The 23,239-nt window shown below is 43.1% G+C and overlaps 1 protein-coding gene across 6 annotated transcripts in view; it reads left to right on the top strand.

Moving 5' to 3' along the window:
• The window catches only part of LOC109415966 (high affinity cGMP-specific 3',5'-cyclic phosphodiesterase 9A), a 680,025-nt gene that overhangs the window by 30,851 nt on the left and 625,935 nt on the right, over positions 1-23,239 (top strand). The window contains exon 1 of one of the 6 annotated variants that reach the window (XM_062856637.1): positions 2,102-2,392. The exons of the other annotated variants lie outside the window; for them this stretch is intronic. The gene's annotated coding sequence lies outside the window, so the exon portion shown is untranslated. Of the gene's footprint in view, positions 1-2,101; positions 2,393-23,239 lie in introns of those variants that run through there. 6 annotated transcript variants of the gene reach the window in all.

The raw sequence follows: 23,239 nt of genomic DNA, 5'->3' as shown, positions 1-23,239 counted from the left end.
CAGCTTAAGCGTTTTAGAATAAAGGAATGCGGATTTAAATTTGAACTATTTGGCCTGATCTTCTACCGACTTTTCGAACCCTCTGAGCAGAATACCCTCTTCGAATCAGTGTAATCCGTACGTAATTTCGATTCCGCCCAATTTTACTTATCCTTTGACAGACGCGCGTATTTCAGTGGATAACTGACACTAAGAATAATAACAAGTGGTATTCGAAATATGCGTATTTTGGTCTACAAATTTGCCTCGCTACTCCTACTTGCAACATCGTCGACGACATCCAAAGTCGTTCAATGTATGTTATCATCATTACTGTTCACAGGCAAAGTGGTGTAGTAAGTGGCAGTAACTCAGTGTAAATACGCGCAGCGCAAGTTAGTGTCGCCTTAATACTGTAAGAAGAAGAAGAAGAAACGAATGAAGAAGGCACCAAACGAAGCTAGAAAGAAAGAAAAAAGTGCGAAGAAGTCGTCAAGCGGGAGAAACTGCTAGGAACGCCTCGCTCTAGCATCAGGTCTAGTTTGAGCCTAATAGCGGTTTCCCGATCCTCATCCACATCCTCTGAGACTACGGGCGGGGTGGTAGGTGGGTGCAACAGTTGCAGCCTCCTGCCCGCCCAACTCAAAGGCGAAGACGAAGAAGTGTGTGGTTGGATGGCTGGTGGCACATGCATGCATGCATGCAAGATCATTGATCTATCGGTTTTATTTATTGCGCTGTTTACTGATTTCGGTGTGTTGTTTGCTGTTGGCCGCTGAGCGAGCTGCGAATAAGTGAGTCTGTAGAGAGTGTAGCGCGCGTAAGTGTAACCAACCGCGACTCGCGAGCAGATGAAGACGCGCATCACAGGACGACGACGACGCGCGAGCTGACGAGTGACGACTGTGACGACGTCGACTCGGTCGAGAATTGAAGAGATCGTGACGAGTATAGAATGTGTGAAGATGATGCTGGTGGTGTCGTCGGGGGTGGGTTGAAGCGTCGGAAGTAGAGGGCTACGCGATGGTGACCGGTTCTACATTAGGGTGTGTGATAAACCAATACAATTCCATGTTTGGAACAATATACATTGCATTGTTATATACTTTTGGGATACCCTAGGACGCCCGAGCTGTGGGCAACGTTGCATAATCAACCAGAATCCTTGAACCTCTTGGATCCCCAAGAGTCATTCCAATAAGATATTGGGATTATTCTGGTTCCCCATACTACTACCACAGACAAACAGACGTAACACTCTTCAAAACGGCTTGGCACATGCATTCAACGATCAATTCAAATTTCATTTGATTTGCGCGATCGTTCCACCAGATGTGCTAGTGTTCGATCGCTTTGACGTTTGCCAGTGTACACGTTGCTGAATGATGCAAACGAAAATTGCAGGCAATTTGTGTAGTATTGTGCGAGTCAGCAAAACGTCAAATCGAAATCCATCATGGCTGACAGTGCCGCGCGCGGTTCTACCAACAGGTGGTAGTGTTCTCATTAAAATGACACCGGGCAAAAGTTTTTGATGAATTTCCTCTAAGAGTTACGTCTGTTTGTCTGTACTACTACTTTGTAGCTTTGCGTCAACACACCTGTGAAGAAGCCATTTTCACTTAACTGAGTAAAAGCTTGCATAATCTACCATGTGTACTGAATTACCATAAAATAATTATGAACTGTCATAACTACACTAGAACGTTGCATCGCAAAGTAGAATCCATACAAAATGGCGCAATTGTTTTTTTTTTGTTCCACTACTCGATATTTCCTTGAGTCGATGGTCCCTTCAATATCGACTCATGAAGGTTTTACTGTAATTCATAACAGCCAAACTACACTGATTCTCTGAACTTCAGGTCTACATTAAGCACAGTTTCATATTTGTGTATTCACTAGAATCGAGGAGGTTCATTCGATAAGCATCCAATTTATTATAGAGCTGCAATGTTCCATTAAATTTTCACATCTTTCTTTTTGAGGACTTTTTTGGGTTGAGAACTAACAGTTTTCAGACACTATTTTTATGGGACGCCCTATACACCCACGTTCGTACGTATTAGCAGTAGTTACAGTTTGGATGCCATATCTCGGTCGAAATACGCTGCTAACTTAGTAGTATGTGTCATCCAAAAAGAAGAAGAAGTGCGTTCTCAGCTGAACTGATGTGGTGAGTTGGTATTTCGGCTGAAAGGGAAGAAGTAAGCGAGCTAGTTGAACCGATATTTCAATTGAAGTGGAAGGAGTTTGGTCAAAGGGATAATGGAGGTGAAATATTGGTGTGGGAAGTGAGATGTGATGCGATTGAGCTGCTGCTGTGTTTTAGTTTTTCGAGAAAGAGAATGGTATGTATACATACAGTCTTGACTTGAAGTGACGAACTGCAAGTGGTTGCGGATGTTTAGAGGTGAGTTGGAATGTCATTGCGTTTTGGTTTCTGGAATTTATGATTAACCCTGTACTTCCCATAGTTGCTCTAGAGCACCATCGAACTCGAGACAAATGGAATAAGATGAATATGATGCAATAGTTTCTAGAACATTATTGTAATGTAGTTAAATCCGATTGTCAACTACTTGGTTCAATAGTGGAACTATTGAAAAACAATCAAAAAGCTATTGATTTATAACTATTGTTTTTCGTTGATTTCGGAAAATTTTTCCAATTTGCAATAACTTTTGTTAAAGCACTTTTTGCGAAAATGCTTTCTTGGCATAGAGGTAGTTGTTCAGAGCCGAAAGGAAAGAGTTAAAATGACAATATGTAGGGTCTGGGACCATTTGGGCAAGGGGACCTATTTTGAGCACTTGCTGCTCATACTCAATCAGTTTTTATCGAACTTTACTTTCCGATCAGGCTAAGGCCGGGGTGGCCTCTACTGTACATAGTAGCCGTCTCCATTCCAATCGGTCCATGGCTGTTTGTCTCCAGTTCCACATTCTGTGTAGGGTCCGCAGATCGTCCTCCACTTGGTCGACCCACCTAGCTCGCTGCGCTCCACGTCTTCTTGGTCCGGTCGGATGACTCTCGAGAACCATTTTAGTCGGGTTGCTATCCGACATCCTGATGACGTGACCCGCCCACCGCAGCCTCCCGATTTTCACGGTATGGACGATGGTTGGTTCTCTCAGCAGCTGATGCAGCTCGTGATTCATTCGCCTTCTCCAAGTCCCGTCTTCCATCTGCACTCCGCCGTAGATGGTACGCAACACCTTCCGTTCGAAAACTCCGCGTTGGTCCATGTTTCGTGCCCATAGAGGACGACCGGTCTAATCAGCGTTTTGTAGAACTTCGTATTACGGCGAACTTTATTCGATCGTAAAGTTCTGCGGAGTCCAAAGTAAGCACGATTTCCTGCCACAATGCGCACTCTGAATTTCTCTGCTGGTGTCGTTATCGGAGGTCACCAGTGAGCCCAAGTACACGAATTCTTCAACCGACTCGATTTCATCACCGTCGATATAAATTCGCGGTGGCGAGCGCGGAGATTCCTTCCTGGAGCACTTTGCCATCATGTACTTTGTCTTCGACACATTAATGTCTAATCCGATTCGCCTGGCTTCACTCTTAATCGGATGTACGTTTCTGGCATCGTCTCAAATATACGAGCTATAATATCAATATCATCAACGAAACCAAGCAGCTGAACGGACTTCGTGAAAATCGTCCCACTACTGTTTGTCCCCGCTCTCCTTATTACACCCTCTAACGCAATGATGAACAGCAAGCACGAAAGATCATCACCTTGCCGTAACCCTTTGCGAGATTCGAAGGGACTCGAGAGTGTCCCTGATAATCGAACTACGCACATCACTCGATCCATCGTCGCCTTGATTAATCGTATCAGTTTATCCGGGAGTCCGTATTCGTGCATAATCTGTCATAGCTGTTCTCGATCGATTGGATCATACGCCGATTTGAAATCGATGAACAAGTGATGTGTGGACACGTTGTATTCGCGGCATTTCTGCAACATCTGGCGGATGGCGAACATCTGGTCCGTTGTAGTGCGTTCACCCATGAATCCAGCCTGATATTGCCCCACGAACTCTCTTGCAATCGGTGATAGACATGGGCATAAAATTTGAGAGAGTACCTTGTAGGCAGCGCTCAGTAGTGTGATCGCGCGATAGTTCCCGCAATCCAACTTGTCGCCCTTTTTGTAGCTGGGACACAAACCTTCCATCCACTCCTCTGGTAATACTTACTTACCTTACCGGTCAGGCTAAGGCCGGGGTGGCCTCTGCTGTACATAGTAGCCGCCTCCATTCCACTCGGTCCATGGCTGTTTGTCTCCAGTTCCGCACTCTGCGTAGGGTCCGCAGATCGTCCTCCACTTGGTCGACCCACCTAGCTCGCTGCGCTCCACGTCTTCTTGTACCGGTCGGATGACTCTCGAGAACCATTTTAGTCGGGTTGCTATCCGACATCCTGATGACGTGACCCACCCACCGTAGCCTCCCGATTTTCGCGGTATGGACGATGGTTGGTTCTCTCAGCAGCTGATGCAGCTCGTGGTTCATTCGCCTTCTCCAAGTCCCGTCTTCCATCTGCACTCCGCCGTAGATGGTACGCAACACCTTCCGTTCGAAAACTCCAAGGGCGCGTTGGTCCTCTGCACGTAGGGTCCATGTTTCGTGCCCATAGAGGACGACCGGTCTAATCAGCGTTTTGTAGATGGTTAACTTCGTGTTACGGCGAACTTTGTTCGATCGTAGAGTTTTGCGGAGTCCAAAGTAAGAACGATTTCCTGCCACAATGCGCCTCTGAATTTCTCTGCTGGTGTCGTTGTCGGCGGTCACCAGTGAGCCCAAGTACACGAATTCTTCAACCGCCTCGATTTCATCACCGTCGATATGAATTCGGGGTGGCGGGCGCGGTGATTCCTCCCTGGAGCCCTTTGCCATCATGTACTTTGTTTTCGACACATTAATGACTAATCCGATTCGCCTGGCTTCACTCTTTAGTCGGATGTACGTTTCCGCCATCGTCTCAAATTTACGAGCAATAATATCAATATCATCAGCGAAACCAAGCAGCTGAACGGACTTCGTGAAAATCGTCCCACTCGTGTTTATCCCCGCTCTTCTTATTACACCCTCCAAAGCAATGTTGAACAGCAAGCACGAAAGACCATCACCTTGCCGTAACCCTCTGCGAGATTCGAAGGGACTCGAGAGTGTCCCTGATACTCGAACTACGCACATCACTCGATCCATCGTCGCCTTGATCAACCGTATCAGTTTATCCGGGAATCCGTATTCGTGCATAATCTGCCATAGCTGTTCTCGATCGATTGTATCATACGCCGATTTGAAATCGATGAACAAGTGATGTGTGGGCACGTTGTATTCGCGGCATTTCTGCAACACCTGGCGGATGGCGAACATCTGGTCCGTTGTAATACTTCCTCCTCCCAAATCTTGGTAATGACCCAGTGTAGTGCTCTCACCAGTGCTTCTCCACCGTGTTTTGGTAACTCGCTTGGTAGTTGATCTGCTCCAGCGGCTTTGTTGTTTTTCAACCGGCTAACCTCCTCTTCAATCTCTTGGGGATTAGGGGCTGGAAATCTTTCATTCTGCGCACGTACTCTTAGATCTGTTACCGCGCCACCTTCGGTGCATGCAACGTCACCATTGAGGTGCTCATCGGAATGCTGCCGCCACCTCTCGACCATTTATTCCCGTGATTATCTCGGCACACGTCGGCTTGTGACACAAAGCCTCTGCGTGAGCGGTTCAGCTTCTCGTAGAACTTTCGTGTGTTCTTCGCGCGGTACAGCTCTTGCATCGCTTCGCGGTCTCGTTCTTCCTGATGGCGCTTCTTCATCCGGAAGACTGAGGTCTGTCTGTTCCACGCCTGTCTGTAACGTGCCTCATTCGCTCTCGTACGGTGTTGCAGCATTCTCGCCCGTGCTGCATTGTTCTCGTTTTTCAACTGTTCACATTCGCCGTCGTACCAGTCGTTTCTGTGATTCGGAGTCGCGAAGCCTAGTGCTGTAGCCTAGGTACTACCTATGGCGGATCGGACGTCCCTCCAACCATCTTCAAGTGTAGCTGCGCCAAGCTGCTCTTCCGTTGGTAGGGCCACTGCTAACTGCTGTGCGTAGTCTTGAGCCACTTCTACGTTACGCAGCTGCTCGATGTTGAGCCGCGGCGTTCGACTTCGACGCGTGGTGATAACTGTCGAATGTTTTGAGCACATGCATACAGCGACTAAGTAGTGATCCGAATCTATATTCGCACTGCGGTATGTGAGAACATTGGTTATATCCGAGAAGAATTTACCGTCGATTAGAACGTGGTCGATTTGGTTTTCTGTTTGTTGGTCGGGTGATCTCCAGGTGGCTTTGTGGATATCTTTGCGGGGGAAGAAGGTGCTTCGGACTACCATACCACGGGAGGCTGCAAAATTTACGCATCGCTGGCCGTTATCATTCGATACGGCGTGCAGGCTGTTTCGCCCGATTACCGGTCTGTACATTTCCTCCCTTCCTATCTGCGCGTTCATGTCGCCGACAACGGTTTTCACGTCACGCGGCGAGCAACCATCGTATGCTTGCTCTAACTGCGCGTAGAACGCTTCTTTCTCGTCATCGGGTCTCCCTTCGTGTGGGCAGTGGACGTTAATGATGCTGTAGTTGAAGAAACGGCCCTCAACTCTCAACATGCACATCCTTGCGTTGATCGGCTGCCACCCGATCACAAGTTGTCGCATCTTGCCCAACACTATAGATCCTGTTCCCAGTTCATTGCTGGTGCCACAGCTTTGGTAGAAGGTAGCCGCTCGATGCCCGCTTTTCCACACTTTCTGTCCAGTCCAACAAAGTTCCTGCAACGCCACGATGTCGAAGTTGCGGGGATGTAGTTCGTCGTAGATCAGTGGTGCTCAGGCTGGAGGATACCGCGGGCCAAATTTGCACTTCGGGATCGCCCTGCGGGCCACATAAAACATCGATGTACAAAACAACAAAAAGAACAATTCTAAAGCATATTTATTAAAAATTTTGAACTGTTCAACAGCATTAATTTATTACGTAACGCTTAAATCGACATTTTTTGACACCCCCTCCTCCCTCCGTAACGCTTTTTTGTATGAAAATCCTAAAAAAAATGTATGGGCCGTAACGCACGGCGTTTCGGGCCCGTATGAAGTTGATCACCAATATCAACTTCTTTTCCCGATCAGCCTAGATAGCTGTGTAGTGTCGGTAGCGGTTAGTTCAACTGGCTAAGAATAGCACTACGGACCGCCTGTTCCAGTGGTAGGAATCCACTAATCAGGTGACCCCTAATTCATGGTGTTATGCGGCTTTATGCTTACCGTGCCTAGGAATGAATGGCTAGGGGGGTCTAATAAAAACCTAACCGCAAACGGAGCCTGTGGAGTACCAGGGCACCCTCCACAGTATTTGCCCTTACTGTGCTAACCGGAGCAATAGCGCGGTGGACCTTGTGTTTCTCCGAGACAATCAGCTGCCCTTCTTCAATCTCATACTTGAGGCTGAATAAGGGCGGGATTATGAAGATGTTATTAATTAGTTTAGATTTTCACCTATATGGTTTCGCATTATGCGTTTTACACAGTGTATTCTGTGCATCCTCGCCTTTGGCGCACTCAATTCGATACCGATCTGGCTTTATTGTTGCTGTTCTTTTTTGTGCTGTGATTGTTAAGAGTTTATTCTTGCCTAGTTTGGGTAGTGGCTACGGTTAGGATAGCTCAGATCAATCTTCAGCACAAAAGAACAGCAACGATCAATCTTTGTAGACTTATGCAAAATGGTACAGCCCAAGTGGCGTTAGTCCAAGAACCTTACTTTCGTAAGGGGAATTTCTATTTAGGAAACCTTGTGAATCCGGTGTTTGCTACTTTCAATAAAAATGAAATGGCAAACTCACGTGTCATGCCTCGAGCATGTGTGCTTGTCAACAACGCAATCGTTGCTACACTCATCTCTGAACTAACTACCAGAGATGTATGTGCTATCATAATAGATGTATCTGTTGGAAACCTCAACAGGAAATACGTTTATTGTTCGGTTTATTTACCGCATGATGAACCATCCCCTACGGATGCTTTCAAGCAAGTCATTGCATACTGCACTTCAAAAGGCCTTCCGCTAATTGTTGGTAGTGATGCTAATGCTCACCATATAATCTGGGGCAGCTCAGACATCAATTTGAGAGGCTCCAGTTTGATGGAATACTTGAGTAGTACAGATCTTGGATTACTTAACATAGGCAACCGCCCAACCTTCATGGTATCTGGTAGAGAGGAAGTGTTAGACATAACGCTTTGCTCTAGCAGAATCAGTCATGAGCTGACCAATTGGCATGTGTCAGATGAAGAATCTTTATCTGACCATCGTTACATCTTGTTTGAACATGTGAATTTTACTTCGCAAACTTTGCGTTTCAGGAATCCCCGGTCAACCAACTGGGATCTCTTTACCGATTTGGTTGCAGCCAAATTTCATGGATACTCACCATCAATTGACACTCCAAGTGATTTAGATGATGCCGTTGATACTACAACGGCCTTCATCATGGAAGCTTTTGAAGAAGCCTGCCCTCTGCGGTCTGTGAAGACCACAAGAGGAACCCCTTGGTGGAACTCCGATCTGGCGAAGCTCAGGAAACAATGTAGAAAGAGTTGGAACAGACGACGTTCGGCTGGATCGGAGGCTTTCAGGTTGGCTCGCAAGGCCTACCAGAAAGCTCTTCGGTCTGCTGAACGATCCGGCTGGAAAAACCTTTGTACAAATGTTTCCAGTCTGAGTGAAGCCAGTCGATTGAACAAAATCCTTGCAAAATCTAAGGATTTTCAAGTGAACGAACTTCGTTTGCCAAATGGTGATTTCACTTCCTCTGATGAGGAAGTTTTAGAATGTTTATTCAGTACACACTTCCCCGGATGTGTGGATATTACATCTTCGGATGAACCTGATGTCTTTTCTTGTAGTTATGATTCTTTAGCTTCGGCTCGGAGTATCATAACTTTAGAATCGATTGAATGGGCACTTAATAGCTTTGCTCCTTTCAAATCTCCTGGGGCAGATGGGATTTATCCTATTTTGCTTCAGAAGGGATTTGATCATTTCAAACATGTTTTGAAACAACTACTTGTTTGCAGTTTTGCTACAGGGTATATTCCCAAATCCTGGCGGGATATTACTGTGAAGTTTATTCCGAAAGTGGGTCGCGCGTCGTATGAAGAAGCAAAGAGCTTCAGACCTATCAGTTTGACCTCTTTTCTTCTGAAATGCTTAGAACGCATTGTGGATCATCACATCCGTGATGTTTATCTGGCCAATGTGCCTCTTCATGTGAACCAACATGCTTACCAATCTGGAAAGTCCACTGTGACTCTTTTACACAAAGTTGTTTACGATATCGAGAAGGCATTCGCTCAAAAGCAATCCTGCTTGGGTGTTTTCTTAGATATCGAGGGTGCCTTTGACAACGTGCCTTTCGATGCCATATTGGAAGCCGCACGGGGTCATGGTATATCTCCAATGATTTCCAATTGGATTCACCAAATGCTCAAAAACCGACATCTCTTCTCGACATTGCGTCAAGCGGCGATTAGGAAATTGAGTGTTTGTGGATGCCCCCAAGGGGGAGTCTTATCACCACTTTTATGGAATCTCGTAGCAGATACGCTATTGAGGCAACTCAATAATAACGGTTTTCCTACTTATGGTTTTGCCGACGACTACCTAACATTGTTAGTCGGTATGTGCATCAGCACCCTTTTCGACCTGATGCAAAACGCTCTTCAGGTAGTTGAGGGTTGGTGTCGCCAATATGGCCTTTCGGTAAATCCGAGTAAAACATCTATTGTTCTTTTCACGGAAAAGCGAAACCGTAATGGTGTTCGAACTTTACGTCTCTTTGATTCTGAAATCAATGTGACTGAACAGGTAAAGTACGTTGGAGTCATTCTTGATTCCAAGCTTTCCTGGACACCTCATGTTGAGTTCAGAATCAAGAAAGCTTGTATGGCCTTCGGGCAATGCCGGCGAACCTTTGGTACAACTTGGGGTCTAAAACCCAAGTATATCAAATGGATCTACACAACTGTTGTTCGGCCAATATTGGCCTATGGATGTCTTGTGTGGTGGCAAAAGGGCGAAGTGAGAACGGTCCAATCAAAGTTAGGCCATCTCCAAAGGATGTGCTTAATGGCGATGTCTGGAGCGTTCTCTTCAACTCCCACGGCAGCGCTCGAAGTTCTCTTTGACGTTGTCCCACTACACATTCATCTCAAACAAGAAGAACTTTCTTGCACTTACCGTCTATGGGTACTCGGTTTACTAGAGGAAACTCCTGTGAACCGCAGTTCAACACACACCTCGTTGTTTCCACTTTTGGTGAATTGGGACAAAGTTGTCCTTGCTCCAAGTGATCTTACAATTGCTTGTAATTTTCCATATAGGACATTTTCCACGAAATTCCCTTCCCGGGAAGAGTGGACATCTGGTTATCTAGAGAGAAGTATTTCAGACGGCATCGTATGTTACACTGATGGCTCCCTTCTAGAAGGTCGAGCAGGTGCTGGTGTTTATTCTCGTGAGCTAAGGCTGTATCAGTCTTATTCACTTGGCAGACACTGCACCGTTTTTCAGGCCGAAATCTTTGCTCTTATGTGCGGAGTGCAATCAGCACTTCAGCAGCACGTAATGGGCAAAGTAATATACTTCTGTTCAGATAGCCAGGCTGCTATTAAAGCACTTGCTTCGGCCAACTCCAGGTCGAAAATAGTTATCGCTTGTCGAACTCAAATTGAGGAGCTGAATTCAGCAAACGCTGTTCACCTTGTATGGGTACCTGGCCATTCTTCCATCGCTGGAAATGAATTGGCTGATGAGTTAGCTCGCACTGGAGCATCACATGACTTCATTGGCCCTGAGCCAGCTATTCCGGTATCCAAGTGTTGGGTGAAGCTTCAGATTGACACCTGGGCTGCCACTCAGCACAAACAATACTGGAATAGTTTGGAGTCATGTCGTCAAACAAAATTGTATTGTACTGAGCCATCTCTAGGGGTGGCAAAGTATCTAACAAATCTGTCAAAGCAGAATTGCAGCATGCTGGTCAAAGCATTGACTGGCCACTGCCGACTCAGTTATCACATGGCGAATATTCAGCAAGCTGATTCATTTGCATGTGATAGCTGTGAATCCGATTATGGAACTTCGTATCATTTAATATGTAACTGTCCAGCTTTTGCGCAATTGCGTTTCCGAGTACTCGGGAAACACTTATTAAGTGAAACTGACTTCAGAAGCCTGAATCTTCAGGACGTTCTGTTGTTCTTGACCCGCTGTGGTAAAGAGCTATAGGCTCTCTTTACGCTTTATGCATTATCACAGTGCCCTTCTCAGGGCGCTGTTCGAACCCATTGTGGCACGCTTATGCGTTATTACAGTGTCCTTTTCAGGACGCTATGTGAACCCATTGTGGTACGCTTTTGCGAGTATGACGATCCTATTCCCTTACCTGTCCTTTCCCATCTCCTATCCTTTTTCCTTCCCTTCTCCGTCAGGTAAATGATGAATAGGCTCGTGTTCATGGCGATGGCACAAATTTCCCAAATGGAGGAGAACGTGCCTCTAGAGCCGACCTACTGATACCTGATACACTTTCTGTCCAGTCCAACAAAGTTCCTGCAACGCCACGATGTCGAAGTTGCGGGGATGTAGTTCGTCGTAGATCAGTGGTGCTCAGGCTGGAGGATACCGCGGGCCAAATTTGCACTTCGGGATCGACCTGCGGGCCACATAAAACATCGATGTACAAAACAACAAAAAGAACAATTCTAAAGCATATTTATTAAAAATTTTGAACTGTTCGGCAGCATTAATTTATTACGTAACGCTTAAATCGACATTTTTTGACACCCCCTCCCCCCTCCGTAACGCTTTTTTGTATGAAAATCCTAAAAAAAATGTATGGGCCGTAACGCACGGCGTTACTCCCCCTCTCCCCATAGAGCGTTACGTAATTTGTGGACGGCGCCTAAGGGTCAGACTTCATAATCTATTGCACTTCGTGGAGTTCAATTTAGAATCATAAGTATGGTTGAGAAAAACGTTTGAGCTTCAAATTGAAATTCAAACAAACAATTTAGAAGTTCCCCAATTTTATTTTTTTTTATATCCCTAACCTCGAAACAGCCGCGAGTACTTCGGCTCCCCAAACTAATATAGCATTAAGGCAGTAAATATTGTAAAATGTTAAATATATTGTAAAAAAACAACAAATGATTGCGGCTCAGTTATGCCCATAAGGCGCCCTGGAATAAACGAATAAGTAAAAATAAAAGAAGTTGCCCCTAGAACTTGTCAAGCAGCTTTCACCTGAATTTCTTTTGAATCGCTCCAAAAAGGTTTGCTGGATTTTCTCCTGAAATTTCTTGTGGAGTTGTTCCAGAAGGTTTTCGAGAAATTTCTTGAAGTTTCTTTTAGTTTTTCTAGAATTCTCTTGGAACATCTCCATTAATCGTTTCCAAGAATTTCTCCTAGAATAGCTTCCCGATTTTTCCGAAAATTTTCCAGGAGTTTTTTGAAGATTTTAGTAAATTCTTTCCATAAGTTTAGAAGAGACTTCATACTTCATCATTAAATTTCTTCAAAAATTAGATTTTTAACAATTGTTTCCGGAAGTTTCTTCAACATTATCTTCTAAATTTGCTACATAAGTTGCTTCAAATTGATTGTTCAAATTTTCCTCAGGCGTTCTAGGCATCTTTTGTGTCTTGATGCAGTTGGTCCTGTAATCTTGTTTGTAGTTACTCCTGAAAATTCTCTTTTTGTTGCTCGAGGAATTTATTCTAAAGTTGTTTAAGAAATTTTTGTTAGAGTGGCACCAGAACATTTTTCTAGGAGTTGCTCCTATAATTTCCATGCAGTATCGCCACAACTTTCTCATTGAGTTTCTTCAGGTTTATTTTCTCCAGGATGATTTGAGTTTCTCCATGTATTTCGCTTAGAGTTGCTTAAAATTTATCTTCAATAATGTTTCCTGGAGTTTATCCAAAAATGTATCCAAAAGTTTCTCCAAAAGGGCACAGGAGACGCTTTATGAATTTCTCTAAGTTTGTTCAGGAGTTTTGCTTGGACAATTCAAATTGGATTCGTAAGTTTTGTTTCGAAAAATGTGTGAGTCTTATAATAGAAAATTAAACAAACAGTGAAAATTAATCAATATTGGCAACCAAGTTGAGATTTGTTGAGAATTTTGTCAAAAACTTCGTGCCTTGTGTTTTCATGTTCTTCGGAAAGGCGAATTGTGAAATATTTGCTCAGCGTTGCATTGACTGCGCTTAAAAACTGCAACATTTTTAAAAAACTTTCATTTGATTCGTACCACTTATAAATAACTATAAGCTGGCTTCGTGACTTAGCTGAAATGCCGAAATATTTCGGAGTTAAGATTTCGAATCTTACCAAAACGGATTGTTCTTTTTGTTTATTTATCATTTTATTTTCAACACTGTGAAAATTGATCAGCATTTTTTTGTCTGATTTCTTAATAAATTTAACGAGTTATTTCAAATAATCGTTCAAAAATTTCGATTCGTCTTAAAGTACTCCGCGGGCCGCATCTTAAGGCTTGAAGGGCCGCATGCGGCCCGCGGGCCGCAGGATGAGCACCACTGTCGTAGATTATCCTGTCACATCCTGCGAAACCTAGTGACTTGCAATTCCATGTTCCAAGTTTCCAATCGTAGTCCTTATTTCGTCGCGTGGGTCTTTGTCGAATCGTATTTTCTCCTATGTTATTCGCAATGGGGATTATTACGGGTTGCTTATTGGGCCTACGCCAACACTCCTGTCTCGCCGGAGGGCCATCGTGCCAGTTCTGTTTAACGTCCCAACCAACACTGGGACGACCACGCTGATGGGGTTACCACCTTGGATCTAGCTGGGCGTGGTGCAGCGTTTCTTACTCAGCCGCTGGATGCCAGAACAGACGCTGTTTCAGCCGCACCTCCTTGGTGAACAGACACTCAGATCGTACCTCCTCAATCTAGCTGAAGTCAGAAGGACATCAGTGCCCAGGCTGCGCTACCAGCTAAGCACACAACTCTTAGCTGGCGGTCTTTGTCATCGTTTGACCCGTGGAAGCATGAGGTAGGAACTTGTGAGGACCAGAGCTATATTGGACGCTCTCCTTATCGACTCACCGTTTTGCAGCCTAAAACCCCATCTGCTCCAGGAGATTTGAAAGAAGCAAAGCTATTAAGTGCCCAATCAGTCGATTCTGTAGTTACAATACTCCGCGTCGAAGCCAGAAAAGACATCAGGTTAATCCGAAGATGTAATATCCACACATCCAGGGAAGTGTGGGCTGAATAAGCATTCCAGAACTTTCTCATCGGAGGAAGTGGAATCGCCATTTGTCAAACGAAGTTCGTTCACTCGGAAATCCATAGAAACGCACCTGAGACCCCCGAAACCCCCAAAAAAACGCTCCTGTAATGCCTTCAGAACCCCATGACAATCCTCGGACATAATCATCCCTGAAGCTCCATGTAATGCCTCTGAACTTCCCATCCTGAAATGCCCTTGGAAGCCCTCTGAAACCCCGTATGAGCCCCCTTTTAAACTCCTAGCCAATCGGCCACCATGTTTTGTGGCAGTGCCGACTCATTACCTAAATGGAGGTTTGGGTACAAAAGTGCTCATAGAACACTAGGACTTAGAAGCTGAGGTTTTGTCCCATTTAGGATGGTGCGCCAAAAAAAAGAAGATGGAAGAAAAGGATACAAACTATCTTAAACCTACAAAAGTCGCTATGATAAGTGTTGTTTGAAACCGCTTCACAACTGTGACCGGAATCTGTTCCGAATCCATCCAGGTGGAACAGTCAACCCAATACCTACCATTGCCTATGAAAGCTAATCAATCAACTGTGTTGACTTTAATTCCGACAACATAATTATGGGTAGCAACCAAAGGTCGAAATCCCGATATAGAGAGAGCAACACCGAACCTCACACATCAATTAGCACACTGAATGGAAAACCACACACCGGCAATACCCATACGGCGCGGTGCTGGGGTATCCCTAAACGACCACAGAACCACTGGCTCGTGGGTGGGTTGAATGGTCGGAAAACTGCTTTTTCGATATAGTAAAGCCAGTGTGTATAATGAAAATTGGTTGGTGACTTCCAGAGCACATTCATTGTTGGTGACTACAACTGCTGGCCTGGCAATGTTTGCTATCATTTGCAGCCGGCAACGAATCGATTACGCATCAATTGCTCTTTCTATTTGGGATCCTAGGGAAGCTACTAGCTACGCAACCTGCCCTGCTTGCTGCTTCTGGTCGGATCGATATGTGCCAATTCAGCAGATCAACCGACCAGCCAACCAGCCAGCGGGAGGTCCAGGGATAGATAAATTGCAATCTGTTTGTGGTTGTTTCAAACCGGAAGCCCAAATTGGCTTCGATTCGAAATTGATAGGTTACAACAACATTATCTGGGATTCGAACACGGATTTTACACTTGTGGATCGGAAAATTGGTCACCATGGTTTGATTGGTGCGTGTGGAGAAAATTTCAACTAAACTTAACGCTAATTTTGTCGAGAGCATATTCAACAGCAATCTTATTCAATCACTCCCACAACCCAATCTCCTCTCTTCCAATTCTTGGTTGATGGAAACACCAATGGCACCTTTGGCAGGTTCAAAGATTTATGACCTGCTTGAATGCATTTCCGTAGATGTGCCGGCCGTTGGTTTTTGTTCGTCGTCCAAATAACTGTGGTCCAAGGTAAATAGTGTGTCGATCCTGACAGAAATAGATTCCTAACGATGATGACCACCGTCAATAGCGGATCGAATGACGATCTTGCAGTTTTCCGTACCGAACGTGAGAATCATTTTTCATCCATCCAATATGATGTTTCGAATTTCGCCGAAGCCTAGGTCAATTGCGCAACTTGGTACTCGAGGGGGGATGACTGGCCAGCTGGCTTGTGTCAGAGAGTTAATTTGATTTCGCCAATACGACAAATTGTTGTTAAGTAGGTAGGTACATCTTTGTGTTACACTTTATGCATGATGGGCCAACATCGAGGAAACGTAAACGCTCCAACAGGTTGCATTTGTCAAAACAGTCTGGCAGGCAGAAAGATGCACGAGGTACCCGATATCTACACACGTTTCGCGGATACCGCCAGTCCCGCGGCAAGGGCACTTGAGTTGACATTGAAGTAGCCAACTATGGGAAGCTTATTGCAATAATGATGCCCGGCTGCCCGGCAGAAATATGTACATATAACTACTAAGTCGATGTTTACGCTACTGCTGCTTTCAAGTGTTTTTAAACGGATGAGTAATCAATCATTGTTGACGTATACTTACATGGGCTAGTTGATGCATCATTTTGAAACTTGAGTGAGTGCTGTCATAAAATATTCTTTTTAATATTCTTTGTTTTATTTGCAACTTTATTGTACCAAACTGAATAATTGCCACGAAGTCACTTGCAACTTGAAGTTCCAGATTATGGAATTTGTCAACTCGTCTCTACACCTTCTTACCCTTTCTTTGGGATACGTACAGTATCTAAGCTTATGAAAAATGTAAATCAATAGGTTTACTTAGTTATTGCGGCAAGTGCCCAAAAAAGGTACATCTGTTCAAATTGAACAATACCCTATATTGATAAAGAAAACAGGTGATAGTTTGCCATGATCATCACTCCTTTTTCGACCAAACGGCGTTCAGGGTGGTGTTCAGAAGAATTTCAGGAAGATTCATCATTGTCAGGGGCATTTCGGGGGTTCCGGAGGATCTCAGGTGCGTTTCAGGGTCAAAGGAGGTTTCATGGGGTTTTCGGCGGTTTTTCAGGAACTTTTCTAGAGGTTTTCAGCAAGTTTCAGAGGCGTCTCAGGTACGTTACATGGGTTCTAATGCGTATTGTAGGAGTTTTCGGGGGCATTCCAGAAAGTTTTGGAGGAACACTAGTAAACTAGGGAACAATATGTGTCCGAGAATGCCACACTCACCCAGAATTAAAGCTACCGTCTTACCCCGCAGGTTCAACACGTTTTAATACGACAGTTTTCAATTCGTACCCCGCTTATTTGACATTGTTGAAATAAAAAGTGTTCAAATGTCACAGCGATGTACACTGTATATGCAAAACAGCTTGATATTGCGCTTATACTCGCACCCGCAGCAGCTCCTCTTGCAGTCGCTAATTCCGGAAGTTCTAAGTTGGTCCTATTCAACATCCAAACCGCATGGAGACCAACCGGAATGAATTAAGGATGGCAACAATCGTAGAAAGAACAAGCCCTCCTTTCGCACCACCGCAATATCTATTGAAATTGTGTTTCATAACAAACCCGGAAATCAAAACAAAAACAAAAATAGAGTTGCCAATTTTCAATGAGTAAGGTAGTGTAGGGTGACCAGTTTGTCGAATTAAAAGTTTTCCCCGGTTAGGGTTTATTTACAAATATCATAACGCCAAAATTGGCCTTTTTTGACACCCACCCACCCCTTCGAAACATTGTTTGTATGGGAAGATTTTTTTTTTGGTCGGGCTGTAACACCATAAAGGACACCCACCCACCCCCTCTAGCGTAATGACATTTGTGAACAAGCCCTTATTCGACAACAGTCGGTGTCGTATTAGCGGGGTAATACACATTCAGCCAAACCCCATGCCGCTCATAGCATGAGTAGCACACATTTGTTTACTTGTTCAACCAAATTTCGAACACAAATTGGCATTCAGTGCCTCCAAATGATTTTTTAGACAAAAATGGTTTTCAATAAAGTTGCTCCTAAAGGCCCTAGTGGGAAAAAACGGACCCGAAATCGCAACTTTTAGAAGCCGCTGGTTTGGGAAAGCACCAAAGACCCATTTCTATGTAAAAAATACAAGGAATCAAATGGCGGTGGTCTCGTTTTGTGCAGACCTCAGCAAATGTCCCATTTTGCCCCATTTTGCCCTTTTTTGCACTAGTTTAGGGCAAATCATAACAAATCAGCAAAGATAAACCTCTGCCGCCGCTATGTTTTCCTGAAAAATGGTAAAAACTATAGAAGATGTTGTTCTCGATTGAAGTACAACATTGTCGTACTGTGCAGATCATTATAATGCCCCATGTTACCCCATACTACTTATCAATTATGACAAACTAGTTTTTTTTTTAATTTATTTTAAAGCTTTTTTCGATGTTTCCTTGCACATAATACCAACCATGATGCAAACACTCTTAAGAAACGAGATAAAGATCTCCGCTGATGATTTACATTCATGGAAAATGATCCATATTTTTTCAAAGACGATTCGCAACGAGGGTGAATCATTTACATGTTGCTCAGATCACGATAGTGTCCCATTTTGCCCCATATTTCCTAGAATTTTTTTTTACGGAAGTTCTCTAGCTGATTTTGAAGTTTCTGTGCAAATCATTAGAAATCTTGATGCAAACATTCATGAAAATGAGATGCAGTTAATATCCACAATGACAGAGCACGGGATGTAACCTATTTTGCCCCAATTAAAAATATTTTATAAGGAATATAGTGATCTGAACAACATGTGAATGATTCACCCTTGTTGTGAATTATCTTTGCAGTAGAGATCTTTATTTGTTTTTTAGTCAAATTTTGCACCAAAACATGAAAATTAGGGAGAATTGGGGCAAAGTAGGCCACATCCCATGCCTTGTCATGGTGGAAATCAACTCTATCTCGTTTCTTAAGAGTGTTTGCATCATGGTTGGTATGATGTGCATGGAAACATCGAAATAAGCTTGAAAATATATGAAAAAAAAACTAGTTTTTTCAAATTATTGATAAGAAGTATAGGGCAAAATGGGGCATTATAGTGATCTGCACAGTACGACAATATTCCACTTCAATCGAGAACAACATCTTCTATAGTTTTTAACATTTTTCAGGAAAACACAGTGGCGACAGAGGTTTATCTTTGCTAATTTGTTATGTTTTGCCCTAAAATAGTGCAAAAAAGGGCAAAACGGGGCAAAATGGGATATTTGCATAGTTAGTTCGGGCCCATATAGCCGAGGCGGTAAACGCACGGGTATTCAGCATGACCATGCTGAGGGTGACGGGTTCGATTCCCGGTCGGTCCAGGATCTTTTCGTAAAGGAAATTTCCTTGACTTCCTTGGGCATAGAGTATCTTCGTGCATGCCACACGATATACGCATGCAAAATGGTCATTGGCAGAGGAAGCTCTCAGTTAATAAGCTTAGTTAATAGCTGAGAAGCAGGCTTTGTCCCAATGAGGACGTTACGCCAAGAAGAGAGAGAGAGAGCATAGTTAGTTCATAGAAATCATGGAAGGCAATATTACGGGTTGGCGCATGCATGACATATATCTTTTGCCTCAAGCTGTCATAGTTTTAAAAAATATCTAAAAACTAGGGAGGTGTTATTTCTGTAAGTCACGAAAAAAAAAATGTTGAAAAGTGCCTATTTTTCTAGAAAATAATCAATATCCATTGAACGTAATAGCGTAGCAACATTTTTCAAGCAAAATGTGCGTTTTTTTAAGCTTTAAGAGTGGTTCTTTGACGCCATTGATGAAAAATTTGAACCAAAAAAGATAGAGTGATAAAACGATTTGTTCTAGCGCCCGTCACCCTATGAAAACTATGGGAAAATGCTCCAAATTTGGTCAAAACAGTTCTATCACTCTATCTCTTTAGTTTCGAATGGCTCATCACTTTCAGAGCTTTTGAAAATGCACACTTTCGGAGATTGTTGCTACGACATTCTGTTCAATAGTTATTGATGATTTAAATACTAGAAAAAATAGGCACTTTTCCACTAGTTTTTTCTTGGGTTGAAGAAATTACACCGCTTTTATTTCTTGGTATTTTTTTATAACAATATTTCTTGTTTGGAATGCTGGCAAAAGATTTATTCTATTCTATGATTGCCTCAATCCGTAATATCGCCTTCTTAATTAATCATGATTTTTGAAGACAAACGGGTAAAACACCTGTAACTATTAAATCAAAAGAGATAAAACCATCCCCCCGCACGGAACGATGCATCTACAAAAGCTCTATAAGTGTTTCTTGGGCGAATTTTCTACTTTGAGAAATTCATTGAAAAATCCCAGAACACTCTTGAAGAAATCCTGAAAACAAGTAGTGAATTCCAAAAGGAACTTCTGAAAGCATACCGATAGAAATAACGGTTGAAATTTTTAGAAGAGGGAATCTTTGCAGGAACTCTTGGATAATTTCCAGAAGCAACTCCTGATCAATTTTGGAAATTTTTGGCGGAAACCCAGAAGGAACTCCTGAAAGAATTATCTAAGGAGCTTCTGGTGAAATCTCTGAAAGAACTCTTTGAGAAATCACAGAATAAACTTTTGAAGAATTCCCAGAAGGAAGTGCTGGAGGAATTCTAAAAAAAAGGAAACCCTAAGGAACTTCTTGACGAATCCTAGAAGAAACTTCTTGAGGATTCCCATAATAAATTTCTGGAGGAACACCAAAAGAAATAGCTGGCGTAATTTGAGCTTGAGCTTGATTGGCCCCGTGGATGATATACAAGTATCGCCAGACCAGCTACACTCACACAAGAAACCAATGAGATATCTACGGGGATTAGCAGGCATCTTCAGTGTGTGAGCATTGGTGATCTCATATTTTTAGGCGACAATGGCGCTTGTCACGTCAGGTTGCAGATCAATGTGGGGGAGGGGAATGAAGTGATGATTGTAATCATTTGTATCCACATCCGACCGAAAATACCTCTGCGTCTGCACAAACTCATGCGGATGTCGGAATGTTGGTTGGATATGGTTGGTAGAAGGTTCACACATTGTTGCGTGGATGCCAGGCGTAAGGTGATATAATTGTTTGTTTTATTATTCTGAAGATGTGCGGCACAGTTCGCATGATTGCATAACTCGTAGGCGTTATCTGATAGATACTGTGGAGTGAAAGTTGGAAGGAAGGAAACGGATTTTTTTCTCAATCCGTTTCTCGTTCTAGCGAACGAACAAATGAATGTGCATGAGTTGTATATGTAGAGAGGAAGGAGAAGTACATAGAAAGATACAAAGTAGGAGGAAAGGAATGGGCCAGGGATTGAACTCAGGACCTTCTGCTTACGAATCAGAAGCAGTAGCCACTAGATCACCAAGTCCATCAAGAATAAATAGCTGAGGTAATTTCAGTAGGAACTCCTGGGGGTCCCTCGAAGGAACCTCGGGAGAAATGTTAGAAAGAACTTTTAGATCAATCTCTGAATGCACTGCTGGGGGAATTCCAGAAGGAGCTCCTTAATCCATCTCAGAAAGAACTCTAGAAGGAATCTGAGCAAAAATTTCCTTAGGGAAATATGAATGAATTTATGGAGGAATTCACAAGGAACTTCTGAAGAAATTCATGGAGGATTATCACTCTGCAGTAGGTGAATTCGCTAGTATTTTTGCCTTTCTCGTACACCAAAGTGGCTATATGTTCACTCAAAAAACGAACTTTCGAAAGAAGGCTCGGAGGGTCAAGTCACATATACCCATCAACACAGTTCGACGAATTGAGATGATGTCTGTATGTGTGTGTGTCTGTGCGCAAAAAAAGTTCACTCATTTTTGAGGCACTTCCCATTTTTTCGGATTATAGCTCGAATTGAATCGGAACTTTACTGCATTGTTTGCTATTAAAAATGGTTCAGATCGGTCGAGGCGTCCGGAGTTATGGGCATTTCAGTGATCCGGACCAAGTTCCATTATGCGACACATCAAACTGCGGCGATTTTTGTAACCTTCAGCATGGTTGACGAATTTTATGTGAAAATGAACACTGGAGACCAGACATTCCAAAATTCAAGATGGCTGCCTAATATTCAAGATGGCGGCTCCAAATTCGAGATGGCGGCTGTTCAATAGAGCTTTGGGTCCTAAAACCATGCAATATGTATATATTTAATATGAAAAAAAAGTCCGGAGTCCAAAAATGGCGACCTCGCGCGATTGGCCACCACCATCAGCACCACGCTAATGTTGAGTACAGAAAGCGAGATTTTTTCAACGTGTTGTACAAAATACAACAGTGCGATCGCTCGAGGGTTAATGGAGTTTTAGGACCTGGAACCATGCAATACGGGTATATTTGATATGAGGAAGAAGTCTGGACTCCAAAAATAACCAGAATATCCAAGATGGCGGTCTAAAATCCAAGATGGCAGATCAAATTCAAAATGGCAGCTTAAAATTCAAAATCGCTTCTGTTCAATGGAGTTTTATGCTCTAAAACCATGCAATGCGGGTATATCTGGTATGTGAAGAAGTCTGCAGTCCAAAATTGACGCTTAAAATATCCAAGATGGCGACCAAAATATCCAAGAGCAACCAGAATATCCAAGATGGCGTCCCAAAGTTCAAAATGGTGGCTGTTCAATGGAGTTTAATGCTCAAAAATCAAAAGCCAGATAGTTGAATGTACGAAAGTGCGATATTCATCAACATGTCACTTTAGTTGTATTGCAAATTGTTTTCGAAGGCACGAGAAGAACGCTATTACCGCTAGGTGGATTCATTAGGTTTTTAATAACTGAAGTTTATCTAGTTGCCCAGGGCTGTATATATAAATAAATAAATGATAAATATAATTAACGGTTTTTTCAAAGTGATGGTGACGTATGGTCATTCTATGCAAATATGAGCACAAAACCCGAAAGTTAAAAAAATGCAGCTCAAAAAAGGCTTAAAGAACATTTCTTTTTTTTTAATATGTTTTGTAAAAGTAGCTAACCTGTCGTTAAAAAAATAAAAAAATATAGTCGTTGTCGTCCAACATTATGAAAACCATGAAAAAACTGATATTTTGACCATTATTGATTATTGACATTTACTAAAGTTTGTTCGCGAAATTTGTTCTATAATCTAGAGCTAATAATCTCTTGAAAAAAAAAAAGATTGCAAATCGGTCTATTGGTTCAAAAGTTATGATGTTTTTGAAAATCTTGATTTTTTTTTGGATAAAATTGGTCACCATGGCGCAATAAAAAATACGGGTCTATTAATTTTTGGTAAAGATCATTATTACCGATTTTGAGTAAAATCGGAGCACTTTTATTTCCGAGTCAATTGTTTTTTCATGGAATGGCTGTATAACTATTCAAGTTTGGTAATAATTTCGATTGCTTTAGTATTGTTGTCTTCTCCTGATCGGATCAACGGACCGCTTTCCAAAATAGGTGGGTGGGAGCCATATGCTTCCCAAA

The sequence above is a fragment of the Aedes albopictus genome, chromosome 3, assembly GCF_035046485.1.
Source record: "Aedes albopictus strain Foshan chromosome 3, AalbF5, whole genome shotgun sequence".
NCBI classification, from domain to species: Eukaryota; Metazoa; Arthropoda; class Insecta; order Diptera; family Culicidae; genus Aedes; species Aedes albopictus.
Note: the sequence above shows the minus strand (reverse complement) of the source record. Positions and strands in the feature narration are given on the sequence as shown.